This window comes from Petaurus breviceps, unplaced genomic scaffold (assembly GCF_028583685.1).
Source record: "Petaurus breviceps papuanus isolate PSGF00001 unplaced genomic scaffold, PetGlider_PUasm1.0 115, whole genome shotgun sequence".
NCBI lineage: Eukaryota > Metazoa > Chordata > Mammalia > Diprotodontia > Petauridae > Petaurus > Petaurus breviceps.
The window spans coordinates 9,560,377-9,575,479 of record NW_027185612.1 but is presented as its reverse complement, the minus strand read 5'-3'; the positions used below and the strand labels follow the sequence as shown (position 1 = coordinate 9,575,479).

The following is a 15,103-nucleotide window of genomic DNA, read 5'->3' as shown; positions in this document are numbered from 1 at the left end:
TCTTTTTAAAATATTGAGTTCCAAATTCTGCTCCTCCCTGAGAAGGCAAACAATTGATAATAGGTTATACATGTGTAGTCAAGCAAAACAATTCCTTATTAGTCATGTTGTGAAAGAAAAAGACCAAAAATAAGGCAAGGAAATAAAGTTTAAAAAAAAGTATTCTTTGATTTGCATTCAGACTTCATCAGTTCTTTCTCTGGAGAGAGTGAGCATTTTCCATTATAAGTCCTTTGCAATTTTCTTGGATCATCATATGTTAAGAATAGCTAAGTCATTCACAGTTGATCATCAGACACTATTGCTGTTACTGTGTACAATGTTTTCTTGGTTCTGCTCACTTTGCATCAGTTCATGTAAGCCTTTGCAGGTTTTTCTAAAATCATCCTGCTTGTCATTTCTTATAGCACAGTTATATTCCATTACAATCATATACCACAACTTGTTCAACCATTCCCCAATTGATGGTTATCCCCTCAATTTCCAAATATTTTGTCACCACAAAAAGTGCTGCTATAAATATTTTTGTACATATAAGTCTTTTTCCTTTTTCTTTGATCTTTTTGGGATATAGACCTAGTAGTGATATTGCTAGGTCAGAGGGTTTTATAATCCTTTGGATATAGTTCCAAATTGATCTCCAGAATGGTTGTCTGAATAAACAACTCCATCAACAGTGCTTTGGTGTCTCAGTTTTCCCACATCTCTTCCAACATTTGTCATTTTCCTTTTCTGTCATATTAGCCAATCTGATAGGTGTGAGGTGGTACTTCAGAATAGTCTTAATTTGTATTTCTCTAATAAGTAATAATTCAGAATATTTTTTCATGTGACTATAGATAGCTTTGTTTGCATTATCTGAAAACTGTCTGTTTATATGCTTTGACCATTTATTAATTGGGAAACGGCCCTTACTTTTTATAAATTTGACTCTGTTCTCTGTATATTTAAGAAATGAGGCCTTTATCAAAGAAACTTGCTAAAATATTTTTTCACAATTATGATCACTATGTATTTCCCTTCATCCTATTTTCCCCCATTTATCCTATTAAATTGTAATTGTTTTGGGGTGCCATGAATTGTGTGCCCATGTAAGATGGTGAACTTTATATATGTTGTGTGTGTTCTGACTGTTCCACCCACCAGCCATTCCCCCATCTCACTCCCTATCCTGTGGTCTCCCTATTCCCCTGAGATACAACAACATTGAAGATATTAAATAAACTTAGTTGAGAAGGCAGCAGCAGGGTTTGAAAGGATTGACTCCAATTTTGAAAGAAGTTCTGCTTTGGGTAAAATGTTATCAAATGGCATTTCATGCTACAGAGAAATATTTCATAAAAGGAAGGGTCAGTCAATATGGCAAACTTCATTGTTGTCTTACCTTAAGAAATTGCCATAGCTACTGCATCTTTCAGCAACCACTCTGATCAGTCAGCAGCCATCAACTGAGGTAAGACCCTCCACGAGCAAAAAGATTGCAACTTGCTGAAGGCTCAGATGATGGTTAGCATTTTTTTTTTAGCAATAAAGTATTTTAAATTAAGGTATATACATTCTTAAGACATAATACTATTGCACACTTAATAGACTATAGTATAGTGTAAACATGTTTTACATGCCCTGGGAAACCACAACTTTCATGTGACTCACTTTATTGTCCTCATCTGGAACTGAACCCTCAATATCTCCACAATATTGCCTGTACAATTTAGTACAAACTCCTACATTTGCTTTTCCAATAACTAGCTTATGTGGTGAAAACCAGCTCAACCCTTATGGTTTTGATCTTATTAACAATAGAGCTATAAGACATCAAATTAAGAACTCATAATTAATCTGAAACTTAAAGAGAATTTCATTTGTTAAATACCACTTGTCATTTCTTTTTTTACCTAAACCCTATACCTGTTATGGACACTGCTATTAATAAGCTGAAAGAAGAATTTTAAAAAGATTTTACGGGGGCCTGACTTGTAAAATGGGCCTTCCTGTCTATTAAAATTATCAAATAGATACTTCAAGTGGAAAAATAATTTTACCCTAATAATTTTCAATGCAATTTTACATATAAAATCTTTAATCTAATTTTTGAAACTTATCTGATTAGAAATATTTGAAAGCCAATTATATACATTTTAATATTTTAGTTCTTAGAGAAAAGTCTGATCTCATTGTTTTCTCAAAGTTCACTGCTCTAATTGAAAAAAAAACTTTTATATCTTTGATTAGAAAATTTTTGCATCTTTATAATCCTTTCCTTAGGAGGATGTTATCCCCATGTCATAACTACTAGTGAGGGGGTGGCAAACACAAGAACTCATTTACTTAGTTGCTTAAGATATAGAATTGCCTACCAGTTAATATTGAAAACAGTTAAGACCTTTCATACTTGCCATCCTGTTATAGTAGTGTAGAGCTGTTGTTGCAATAATAGCAATAAAAAAGTTTTTTAGGCTTTTTTAAAAAAAATCACTTTTCTTTTTTTCTCCAGTGTAAATTCAATTTAAAAATCAATATAAAAATCTATATTTTCTTCCCAAAATTGCTAATGATCTCATAGTTGCCAAATCCAATGGCCTTTTCTTAATCCTTCTTCTCCTTGTCCTCTCTGTAGTTAATCACTCTCTCCTCCCAGATCTTCTCTTCGCTCTAGGTTTTTGGGGCGCCACTCTCTCCTGGTTCCTCCTACCTCTCTGACCATTCCTCTGTCTCCTTTGCTGGATCCAGTGCTCCAGATCACTCCCTCTAATTAGAGGTGTCCCTAAGGGTTTGGTCCTGGGTCTTCTTCTCTTGTCACTCTATACTACTTTACTTGTTGAGCTCTTCAGCTCCCATGGATTTAATTACCATCTTTATACTGCTGATTTTCAAATCTTCCTTTCCTCCACCAATCTCTCTGCTCATCTCCCATCTCTCATCTCTCTCTTTTTTTGTTTTGTTTTTTTACTTTTTTGGAGGGGAGAAGGTAGGGCAGTTGGGGTTAAGTGACTTGCCCATGGTCACATGGCTAGTTTGGTGTAAAGTGTCTGAGGCCATATTTGAACTCAGGTCCTTCTGACTCCAGGGCCAGTGCTCTATTCACTGTGCCACCTAGCCGCCCCCTGTCTCTTATCTCTAACTGCCTTTCAGACACCTGGAACTGGATGTCTAGTAGACATCTTAAATTCAACATGTCCAAAACCAAACTCCCATTCTAATTTCTGTGTTATTATAGAGTGTAACACCATCCTCCCAGTTTCTCAGGCTCACAACCTAGGTGTCCTCCTCAGCTCCTCACTATCTGTCACTTAACATCCTTATTCAATCTGTTGCCCCAGGCCTCTTTTGTAATATCTCTCAAATGCACCTCCCCTCCTCTGACCTTGCCACCGCTCTGGTGCAGGCCCTCATCAACTTGTACCTGGATTATTCTGGTTTATTGCAACAGCTTGCTAGTGGGTCTGCCTGCCTCACATTTCTCCCAATTCCAATTCCCCATTCTGTTCAGTCACTAAAGTGATTTTTCCTAAAATGTAAATCTGATCATGTCACCCCTCTATTCAATAAACTGTAGTGGCTCCCTGTCACTTCTAGCATCAAATGCAGAATAATCTGTTTGGTGTGCAACAAACACCTTGCTAACCTAGCCCATTCCTACCTTCCCATTCTTCTCATACCTTACTCCCCAACTTGTACTCTTCAGTTCAGTGACACTGGCCTCTTGGCCACAAATAAGACATTTTATTTCTTGGCTCTGAACATTCTCTCTGGGTATCTCCTATGTCTGAAATGCCCTCCTTCCTTATCTCCATCTACTGGCTTCCTTTAAGTCCCAACTAAAATCCTGTCTTCTACAGAAGCCTTTCACAACGCTTATTAATTCTAATGCCTTCCCACTTTGAATTCTTAATTTCCTATTTTTCCACATATAGCTTATTTGTATATATTTGTTTATTTGTTGTCTACCCTGTTAGATTGTGAGATCTCTAAGGGCAGGAACTGTCTTTTGACTCTTTTTTTATCCCCCAGTGCTTAGCCTAGTGTCGAGATCATAGTAGGTGCTGAATAAGTCTTTATTCACTGACTCAATAAAAAAAAATCAGTGTTTGGAGAGGTCTCATCAAGTGGGAAAATGTGGGAGGAGGCAGAAAGTTGGTACTGTCAACTAAAGCTTCCTTGGAGGTGAGAACCTCAGACCATTCAGAAAAGCATTTCTACTCAGCCCAGGCTCCACGGCCAGTGACCTCAACTTTGACCAATCATCAAATGAGAACAGATATATACAGTGCTTCCCAAGCCCAGACATACTAATTAAGTATCAGTTATTCCATTACACCATGGAAGCAAGTCTATATGTACTGTGGCCACAGACCTCAAGACTATTTTAAAAAAAAAGTGAAATTAGCTGACTCAGAGGGCTTCAAGGAGGCTACTATGTACCCATTCTTCTTAGTATAGACATTTAGAATTCTTCCTATGTTAATGTTGAAGGGTTTTTTTCTTTTTAAATCTTACAATCTCCATTAAGTCAGATGGAAAGATCCAATAGATTATATCCTGACATCTTCCCAAGGGTTTGAGCCTTACGCAATACCAAATATGGCACTATCATAATATGATAAAATTATTGTTATAATAATAAAATACACAAAACCCTTCCATCATCCTAGTCTGTCCCCCCAGTAACCTTATATATCCAAACTCTCCTGAAAATCAGAAAAAAGGGACGAAAATGCCTTTTAAGAAATGCTAATGAAAGCATTTCTCAGATTCTGTCTCACACCTATTGGAAAAGATGACAGATGAAAATAGCCACTGTTGGGAAGGCTATGAGAAGACTGATACTCTGATGCATCATTAGTAGACCCTTAAATTGGTCCAATTCTTCTGCAAAACAACTCAAACTTAGCGTAGAGTCACTAAGTGATACCTAGCAATACAACTAGGAGATCGATGCCAGGGAGTGATCCCATAATTCCGTAAATATTTATACTGCTCCCTTTTGTAGTAACAAAGAACTGGAAGAAGAATAAATGCCCGTTAACTGGTAAATAGCAGAACAAATTGTAGTACGTGAATATAATGGAATATTACTGCACTATAAGAAAAGACAAATCTAAAGTATTCAGAGAAACTTGGAAAGACATATTTGGTGCTGAGTGAAGTTAAGAAGAATGAGGGGGACATTTTACACACCAACAACAGTAGTGTAAAGAAAAAAATGGAAAAAACTTGGGAATTCTCAACAGTACAATGACCAGCTTTGACTTGAGAGCAGAAAATAAAGTGGCTCCATCTTGCTTCTAAAGACTCTAAAGGCAAAGGGTTCTTTACCTGTTTTGTATCATGAACCTCTTTAGCCTTTAGGTGAAGCCTAGGGAGCCCTTCTCTGAATCATATTTTTTATATGTATAAAATAAAATACATAGAATTATAAAGGAAACAAATTCTGTTGAAACACAATGATCTAAATGTTTTTTAAAAGTTCATGGACCCCAGGTTAAAGCCCTTGCAATCTAGACAGAAAAACAATAATATGGGTTTGGAATGAGGTATACATTTTCAGACATGGCCGACATTGTGATTTGTTTTATTGAAGTGAACTTAGGTGACATGAGATGGTGACAAGGAATGATTTTTTAAAAAGAATCAGTAAAACATTTTAAAAAATAACTCAGAACAGCAATTAACTGCAGTGTCCTACCATAGTATCTCCAACAATAATCATTTTCTTTTCTTTTTTTGGGTCAGTTTTGGTTTTTTTGAGGATACTTTCCATGTTTTATTTACATTTTACTACTGACTTGAATTTCAGAATAACATCCACACACCAATTTCTTTGTTGTTGTTTTTTACTTAAACTTAAATTCTTAGTTTATCTGAACAAAGACTATAAACAAGTATTTACTATGTTTCATGTAACACAAAAAGAGCTGCTTTAAAACAGAAATCCATCCCACCCCTTAATCCCATTTTTTATAAATACAGGTATAAAAACAATCTCAAACATGCTTTTTTTTATTACTACTAGTAATGCCCACACATCTTCAAAAATTAAACAGAATTAGCAACATTATTTATTGTACCTGCTATTTCAAACAATTTAAATCAAACCTCTTCCACTAAGCAAGATGGATAAAGCAAGCCATTTGTAATTTTTCTTCTTGAGAAATTAGATTTCTGAAACATATTATTTCACAGCAATCTGACATTTCTTGTCACGCTTTCATCTTATAAAACATGAATTCATTTGGAGTACTCTGAGTTTATGCTTAAATGATAGTGCCTTAATAAGAGGGGAAGAAATTGTGCTTCATTTTTCTTCTGATTGGGCATGAAAACATAATGGGTGTACGTATATTAAATATATTCTTACAGATGTCCAAGTCAAATATACCAGATAAACTCTTAATGTGTAGGCTTTGCATTTTGAAAATTAGTCATTAAGACATTAAATGAGTAGAAAGTTGTTGGTTCCAATAAATATGAGATCTGTTAAAATTACTTCCTATACTATATGTTTGTCCTTCTGAAGGATGTGGCAACTTCATATTTTCTTTGGACATTATTAGACTGCATTAATGCTTGATGTCTAACTTCAGTGCTATAAGAATTTTTCCATTTTTCCATCACTGGTCTTCTCTATGTATCCCTTATTCCATTGGAATTAGTTGTCCCATTTGTATTATTTCTGGTTATGAGACTAGCTTTGGGAGGTGCTTAGGAATGCCACATTCAACTTACAGATTGTATATTCTATTTTCATAACTTGTCCTTAAGATGCCTGTCCCCATACTAAGTATTATATCTTTTTCATCATCTTCAATTCCCCAGCCAATCTTACCTTGACCTACTTCATTATGACCTTCTTCAAATTCTTCTAACAAGCAGAACTTTAACTCCCTTAGAGACTGCCATCTTTAGCAGTCCTGAGCTTTCCTTTTTGTCATCTTGTAATTGAAATGGGAATTTGAAGATCTCCCCTTCTTTGAAAGAAAACTCAGCCCCCTAATAGGCTGAATGTAATCACATGGAGCCTGTGGTGGGAAGAGTTTGCTAAAGGGTAGCACAGAGCCCACAGGTCGCTGGGAGTCAGAGCTACACTAGATGACTGGGGGAGAGAATACTCAGCCAAGGGGTCAGATAGGCTCATGAGTAAATATTGATCTAATATTGGTTTGTGGAAAGGCTAAAGGATGCTGTGGCTCTCTGTGTTGTTATAGCTTGTTAACTTCTTTACTATTGTGATAGAATCATTTTACTGGTTTTGTGGTTTGGTTTTCTGGTGTCTAAATAAATGCTTTGCTTCTGTCCTCTATATGGAGTTTGTTATATTTTGTGATCGAGTACCTTGTGGGAATATTTATAGTCATGGTTTTTATCGTGATCATGGGTGCTGTAAATATTGCATTGGCACCACACATCTTGACCAATCTTTGGGGAATGAGGTGAAATGTGAGAGTTGTCTTAATTTGCATTTTTAAGTGATTTGGAGAATTTTTTCATATGATTCTTGGTAGTTTGGGATTTTTTCTTTTGAGAACTGCCTGTTCCTATTCTTTTTTTTTCTTTTTGGAGGGTGGTTGGGGTTAAGTGACTTGCCCAAGGTCACATGGCTAGTAAGTGTTAAGTGTCTGAGGCCAGATTTGAACTCAGGTCCTCCTGACTCTAGGACCTGTGCTCTATTCACTGTGCCACCTAGCTGCCCCATGCCTGCTTTTCTGCATTTGTTTATGAAGCTTTTATGTCCCAGCAAATGTTCAATTTTTGTAAAGGTGTCATGCACAGATGAGTTATATATATTCTACTTTTTGTTCCTATTTGGTATTCTCCAGATACATGTCTAACTTTTCCATAATTCTGTTAATTTCTTTAACTTATTTCTTGCTTAATTTTTTGTTAGTTGTGACATTGTACATTGAAATCCCCTACTATTTCAGTTTCTTGTAATTTGGTTAACTTTTTCCTTTATGTAATGAGGTGCTATGCCATGTGTTGCATATGTCTTAAAGACTGATATTAATTGTCACTTATTAATTGTGATAATAATCTTATTTCCCCGTTAATCTCTCTTAATCAAACCTATTTTTGCTCTTACCTTGCCTGACATTGTGATTGCTACCCTTGCTTTTTAAAAAACTGTTTTTCTTAGTTCATCTCAAGAATAGTAGATTTTGCTCTAGTCCTTTAAATTTTTATGTTTCGGTTATGTTTTTTGTAAAAAAAATTGTTGGATTCTGCTTTTTAATTCATTCTGCTGCCCTTTTCTGTTTTTTGAGTTATTTCATACCATTCACATTCAGTTGTGATTGTTAATTATATGTGTCTCTTCATCATATTCCCTTATACTTTTTCCTCTCTTTGTTTTCTGCCTGTCTCATTACAAAGAGGAAGAAAGGGGTGGAAAAAAGAGCGGTCTTCCTCTTCTCCAATACACTTCTTTCTTTCTCCTTGCCCAGATCTGGATCATAGGTTCTTACCTCATTTTCTTTCCTTTGCACTTCTTTTTATGATTCACTCTTTGAAGTTGGAGTTTGTTTTACTTTAGACTATTCCTTCTCTGGATCTGCCATCCTTCTTAACTTCCCTTTTCCAAACTCGTGTGTGTGTATATGTGTGTGTGTGTGTGTGTGTGTGTGTGTGTGTGTGTAAAACCTTCCTTTGCTAAGAGTTGGCTTTACTCGATGCTTGCTCTTTCTTGTGGGTAGACCCCTCTTCCTGTATACCTTCATCATGAGGGATTTAAATTCTACTATGTTCTTTTGCCTTTCTTCTTTAGTCTGTTTACCCCCTACCTCTTTCTTATGGCCATCAAAACTGAACAAAACCACCTCAGACTCTCTGTTTGTCTTATTTAGCTCCTTCTATTACCCTTGAAGACATGAGAGTTCTTAAGGGACCCTCCTTTCTTCTTTCCCAATAGAATATAAGCCTTTTGTCATCAGCTCATGGTGCATTGGATACAGTGCTGGATCTGATGTCAAAAAGAACTGAGTTAAAATTCAACCTCAGACATTTATTAGCTGTGTGACACTGGCCAAGTCACTTACAGTTTGCCTCAGTTTTCTTAACTGTAAAATGGTGATAATAACAGCTGTGTGAGGATCAAATGAGGTAATATTTTTAAACTGCTTAGCATAGTGCTAGTTCATAGTAGGTGCTGTATAAATACTTATTCCCTTCCCTTCCCCTCACATAAATCTTTCCAGTTGTTCTTATCTTTTACTTTTCCCAGTTTTTCTTGACTTTGCATTTCAAAGTTTCTACTCAGTTGTGGGTTTTTCATCAGGGCTGCTTGAAAGTCTTCTATTCTGTGAGAGGTCCTTTTTTTCCCTTCTAAGATTGTATTCAATCTTGCCAAGTGAGTTATTCTTGGTTTCAAGCCATTATCTTTTGCCTTTTGGAATGGCAGCTCCTAAAAATCTCTTCTTTATAGTAGTACATGTCCAGTCTTCTGTGATCCTTACTGTATGTAGTTTCTTGGAATTTGAACTCTTTCTTTTTGGCTGCCTGCAGTATTTTTTTTTTCCTTTGACCTGGAAGCCCAGGATTTTGGCTCTGACCTTCCTTGGAGTTCTCATTTTTAGGGTTTCTATCTGGAAATATCTAGTTAGATTTTCCTTTTGATTTCTGGTTTTAATGTGCGAAGTCTTTAGTTCTGATTTTTTTTTAAGTATTCAAGATAGGGTTTTTTGCTTTGTTTTGTTTTTATTCATGGTTTTCAGGAAGTTTGATAGATGATTCTTAAATTATATGTCCTCAATTTGTTTTCCAGGTTAATTTTTTTGATAGTAGATGGAATGAGGTTTGGAATGAGATTCTCTTTTATATGGAAGTTGGCTAGCACTAAGTAGCAGTGTGTTACTTAACTCTTACATCAGAAAAACATATTCATGAACAGTGTATGTAATAAAACCTTGGCCTGAACTTTCAGTGAAGGGTCTTAGCTCTTCTGCTTAATAGAAGTTGAATGGAGGGTCTACTTGTCATTTCACACCATCCATCATTTGGGAAAGGACATATCTCTTGACCACAGAACTATGTTTACAACCCTTGTACAAGACAGAAAGGGAAATATAACTAATTGTGCATTGTGATATTCATTATTTTTTTTCTAAAAGCCAATTGCATTTCATACCAACAAGTCGCCTGACTTGCACATAATTTTTTTTTTTAAACAGCAGGCTTCCTTAAGCCTCCAACTGAGGCTATGATCTTTAAATTAGATTTGTCTGTGTCATTGATCCCAACATTATTAATGTCATGGCTCTCTTTATAGTTATCTATCTCAGTCACTATTACCAAAGTCCAAGCAAAGTCTTTGTCGCCGGGCTCAGATCCCACTTCTGTCAGCTCTTGTCCAGTTGAGTACGGTGGAGTTATATCTGATTTTGGCTGAAATTCAGATGTATCATTAATTTTCATAAGATATTTCATGTTCCACCTAGACACTTTTCCACTTTCATGATGACGCCCTCTGCCAGGGGTTATGGGATTCTGATGCTCTTGTACCAGGTACATTTCACCTTTTTGATCGGAACCGTGTGTTTTTCTCTTAGTCATATGAGACTTAATTTGACTTTGCATTTCTTGGGTTTTTAGCATTTTTAGCGGTCTGTTTTAATGCCATATGTGATTGTGGGCCTGCTTTTTATTCATGCTGGGCTGTTTATTTGCATATATTTCTATCTATGTAGTTTATTTTCCATGAGCAGTTTTTCAGGAGTACATTCAGTGCATCCTAATGGTACTAAACTATAAGCCTCTTTATCATGCTCTATAATCAAAGGATTATATAGCATTTTAGAGCTAGAAGGGACCTTGGAGATTATCTACTCCAGCTGCAGAAAATGAGACTGAGAGAGGTTATGTGACTTAAGAGTTAATGCTGGTTAGACATGTAGTTAGTGCAGATGCCAAGTCTGCAACCACAATACTTATACTACATTTTTGCCTACCGTCTCTGGACACATGATTTCAGGGCAGTCTTTTTTTAAAATAATATTTAATTTTTTCCCCAATTACATGTAAATATTTTTAGCATTCATTTTTTAAAATTTTGAGGTCCAAATTCCCTTTCTTCCTCCTTCCTCGTTCCTGAATCACCCTAAGCAGTTTGATATAGGTTATACATGTGCAATCATGAAAAACATATTCCTATATTAGTCATGGTGTAAAAGACAACATAGATCAAAAGAAAAAACCCATCATGAAAAAAAGAAAGTGAGAAATGCCATGCTTCAATTTGCATTCAGACTTGCATTCAGCCCTTTCTCTGGATATGGAAAGCATTTTCCATCATGAATCCTTTGGATTTGTCTTGGATCATGGCATTGCTGAGAATAGCTAAGTCATTCACAGTCGATCATTATGCAATATTGCTGTTCCTGTGTAGAGTGTTCTGGTTCTGCTCACTTTACATCAGTTCATCTAAGTCCTTCCAAGTTTTTTTCTGAAACCATCCTGCTCATCATTTCTTATAAACTAATAATATCCCATTAAAATCATATGCCATAACTTGTTTGGCCAGTCCCCAATTGATGGGTATCCCTTCTATTTCCAATTTCTTTGCCATTACTAAAAGAGCTGTTATAAATATTTTTGCACATGTAGGTTCTTTTCCTTTTTAAAAAAATCTCTTCAAGATACAAACCTAGTAGTGGTATTACTGAATCAAAGGGTGTACACAGTTTCTCTTTTAGGCATAGTTCCAGATTGCAACAGTGCATTAGCATTCCAATTTTCCTCTATCCCTCCGATATTTATCATCTTCCTTTTCTGTCATATCAGCCAGTCTGATAGGTGTGAGGTAGTGCTCCAGAGTTGTTTCCGTTTGCATTTCTCCAGTCAGTAATGACTTAGAGCAGTTCTTCTTACCACTATAGATAGCTTTGATTACTTTGCCTGAAAACTGCCTGTTCATATTTTTTGACCATTTATCAGTTCGGGGGCGGGGGGGGGGCGAGAAATGACTTGTATTCTTAGAAGGTTGACCCAGTTCTCCATTTCTTTTTTTTTTCTTTTTGGAGGGGGAAGGCAGGGCATTTGTGCCCAAGGTCACACAGCTAGTAAGAGTTAAGTGCCAGTGGATGGATTTGAATTCAGGTCCTCCCAACTCCAGGATCAGTGCTCTATTCACTGCGCCACCTAGCCCTTTCCCCCCCCCCCCCCCCCCCCAGTTCTCTATATATTAGAGAAACGAGGCCTTTACCAGAGATACTTGCTGTAAAAATTGGTTCCCAACTTTTGATTTCAGGTCATTATTGAGTACAATTTATTCTATAGGAACCGAGGGTTCAACAGATTACTTATAACTTGATAGACATTTGCCATTCATGACCTATGATGTACTTTTTGAATTATATAGATTGTGTGTCTGCTACATTTTGCTACTTGTTTTAAGCATTTGCCTCATCCAGACCGCCTGTTAATGACAATACAAAAACCCCTTTGGAATTGGAGTAAGTTGAAGACTAGGTTGAGCATGTGTGCTCCAGTGCTTTGTATTACAGACTTTGACATAGCACTGGTGAAATACTGTAGTCCTTTTCTGTCTGTGTGAGATCCCATGCTTTTGAGTTGTTTGCCTTGCTTAATGATTCACATGGACATATTTAAAATGTTTGGGGGGAATTTTAGCAGGCCCTTAATTTATATGTATGCAGAAAGGGAATTTTGCTTAATAGTTGAAACTTAGGATCTATTTGTGGTATAATGGATATAGTGCTAGGTTTTCTGCCAGGGAGACCTGAGTTCAAATTTTACAGTTGACACTAAATAGCTGTGTGATTCTGGGTAAATTAGTGAATCTCTATATGCCTTTGGCAGTTCTCTAAGATTTGTTTATTAATTCTTAGACAATTGTGATTTGCATCATAATTGAGATCTTCCAGGGGAGAGAGGGAGTTCCCTAGCAGATGAAAACACATTTGCATAAGTAAATAGAAAAATATCCACTTGTTAATAATTATGAAATATCTGGTTCTGTTGAATGAGAGTTCAAGAACATCCTCAAGAATAATGGAAAACAATTAAAGAGACCAAGAAGCCGGTACATAAAAAACAACCTCGGAGTACTTACCACCTGACCAGTCACTTTATTAGTTGTTCAACCTTTGTCCCAGACACTGAAAAAAACATAGAATAATTTTCTTGTTAGCATAAGAGTAAATCTTGAGCAATAATCAAGTGTTGCCTAAATACTAGCTTTTAAATTAGTTCTGTTTTAAATAGCCTTGGTTTAAAAATACACAACAATAAATCAGGAGAGCATCATTAATCAATGTCTTGCATTATGGAACTTTGCATTTCCTTTGTGTAATTTATACAATTAATCTATCTGTTGCCAAGGAAAGTAATTCTTCCTGTTTGGTGAGATTCAGCACTGAGATGAAAGTTGCCCTCACCTTGGGAACACTTACTGGTATTGGGTCTGATCCTGCTGTCCATTTGCCTTCTTATGGACTGCAGTAGCTGGCCCATTACTTTGTCATTTATAGAGCAATTTTCATTAGTGCTCAAGCGGTAACCATTTAACAAGGTGAATTTACTTTGCTTTCTGTCCTCTCTTTGTTTGACTGATGATAATTGCTAGATTGTGCCATGCTGAAGTTACTCCTTTACTTATAAATGCTTATAACTTGACTTTCCTGATACCTAGGTTTTACCCTGATAATTCAAGAATGAGGATCTTAATTGTATACATTTGGGAGGACTAGAAAAGACACTCCTTAGTGAAAATGGGGCAAGGACAGACATCACCGTCAAGATCTGAATTCTGGAAAAGAAGCCAAGTCAGAAATCAAAAAATTTGGAGCTATATCATGTAGTATAACTCTTTCCTTTTACAAATGAGGAAATTGAGGCCTAGAGAAAAGATAAATGATGTTACCAAGACCCAACAGATTGTAGTCTGCACAGCCAGGATTTGAACCTTAATTTCTTGATTATTTTTCTGATGAAAATGATACCAATTTTACTCAAGTAATATTTATACAGTAATTTTGAATTTACATATCTATTTCAGTGGTTCCTTTAAGGCACAATTCTACCATTTGCATGTGTCAGACCTCTTTGTACTAGCTTGTCCCAGTGCCTAGCAGAGTATCTGACACATAGTAAATATTTCCTAAATGTTTGTTTGGATTTTAATTGAATTTAAATTACAGGCTTAAAAATTATAATATAAAGTAAGTTGTATAATAAGTTTAATTACCTCAGAGTAATCCAGTGTAAAACAAGCTTATTTTTCAGATAATAGTGATGAAAAAAAAAAGATAAAGGATCTAGAACCACTGAGACTAAAAACTAAGATATGACCTATAAGAAATTGCTATCTAAGCATGGTAGTCAGCTGCTCTTTATCTCTGCTAGGTAAGCACCAAGAGGAAATTGACTTACACTGCAATAGGAAGGACTTGGGGCAGATTGAAGAAAGAATTCCTGACAGGAAGGGTTTTGAAGAAGGCTTTAGAATCTTCTTCTCTGTAAGGATCTAAAGATAGTGTGCTGAAAGCAGGGGGGCTGAGTAAGTGTGTCCTCTTTCAAGTACTGTCTAGTTGTAGGATTCCTTGATTCTACTAGGATTGTGAAACTTGCCTTGATTCAGAGGAATAAACCAGATCACTACTTCAGGCTAGCCAGTTAGATTTATTAGTCCCTCATTTGGTACTATTTGAGAGGCTGCATAGTTTATTGGACAGAATGTTACACTTGGAGTAAGGAAGGCCTGGGTCCAAATCCCTCTTCTCACACTCACTTTGTGACCCGGGTGAATGACCATTCCTGATGGTCATTATAAAATGGAAATAGTAACACCCTGGAAACCTGCCTCACAGGATTGTTGTAAGCCTCAGATGAGATAGTTCTGAATAAGGAGTATAAGTGCTGATTATTATTTATTGGGTATAGTAAAGGGAGTAACTGCCTTTGCAGAGTTTACTGTCTAGTTAATGTGATTAACTGTAGACTTTACAATTTCATGATTTCCTGCAACTTGCCTAGAATGTAGAGGTTTCTTTTCTCAAAAAAGAAACAACCTGGGCAGCTAGGTGGCTCAGTGAATAGATCACCGGCCCTGGAGTCAGGAGAACCTGAGTTCAAATCCAACCTCAGGCACTTA

General features: G+C 36.3%; 1 protein-coding gene across 4 annotated transcripts in view; it reads left to right on the top strand.

Moving 5' to 3' along the window:
• The window catches only part of LOC138158427 (U3 small nucleolar RNA-associated protein 14 homolog A-like), a 31,219-nt gene that overhangs the window by 2,402 nt on the left and 13,714 nt on the right, over positions 1–15,103 (top strand). The gene's annotated exons all lie outside the window — the stretch shown is intronic.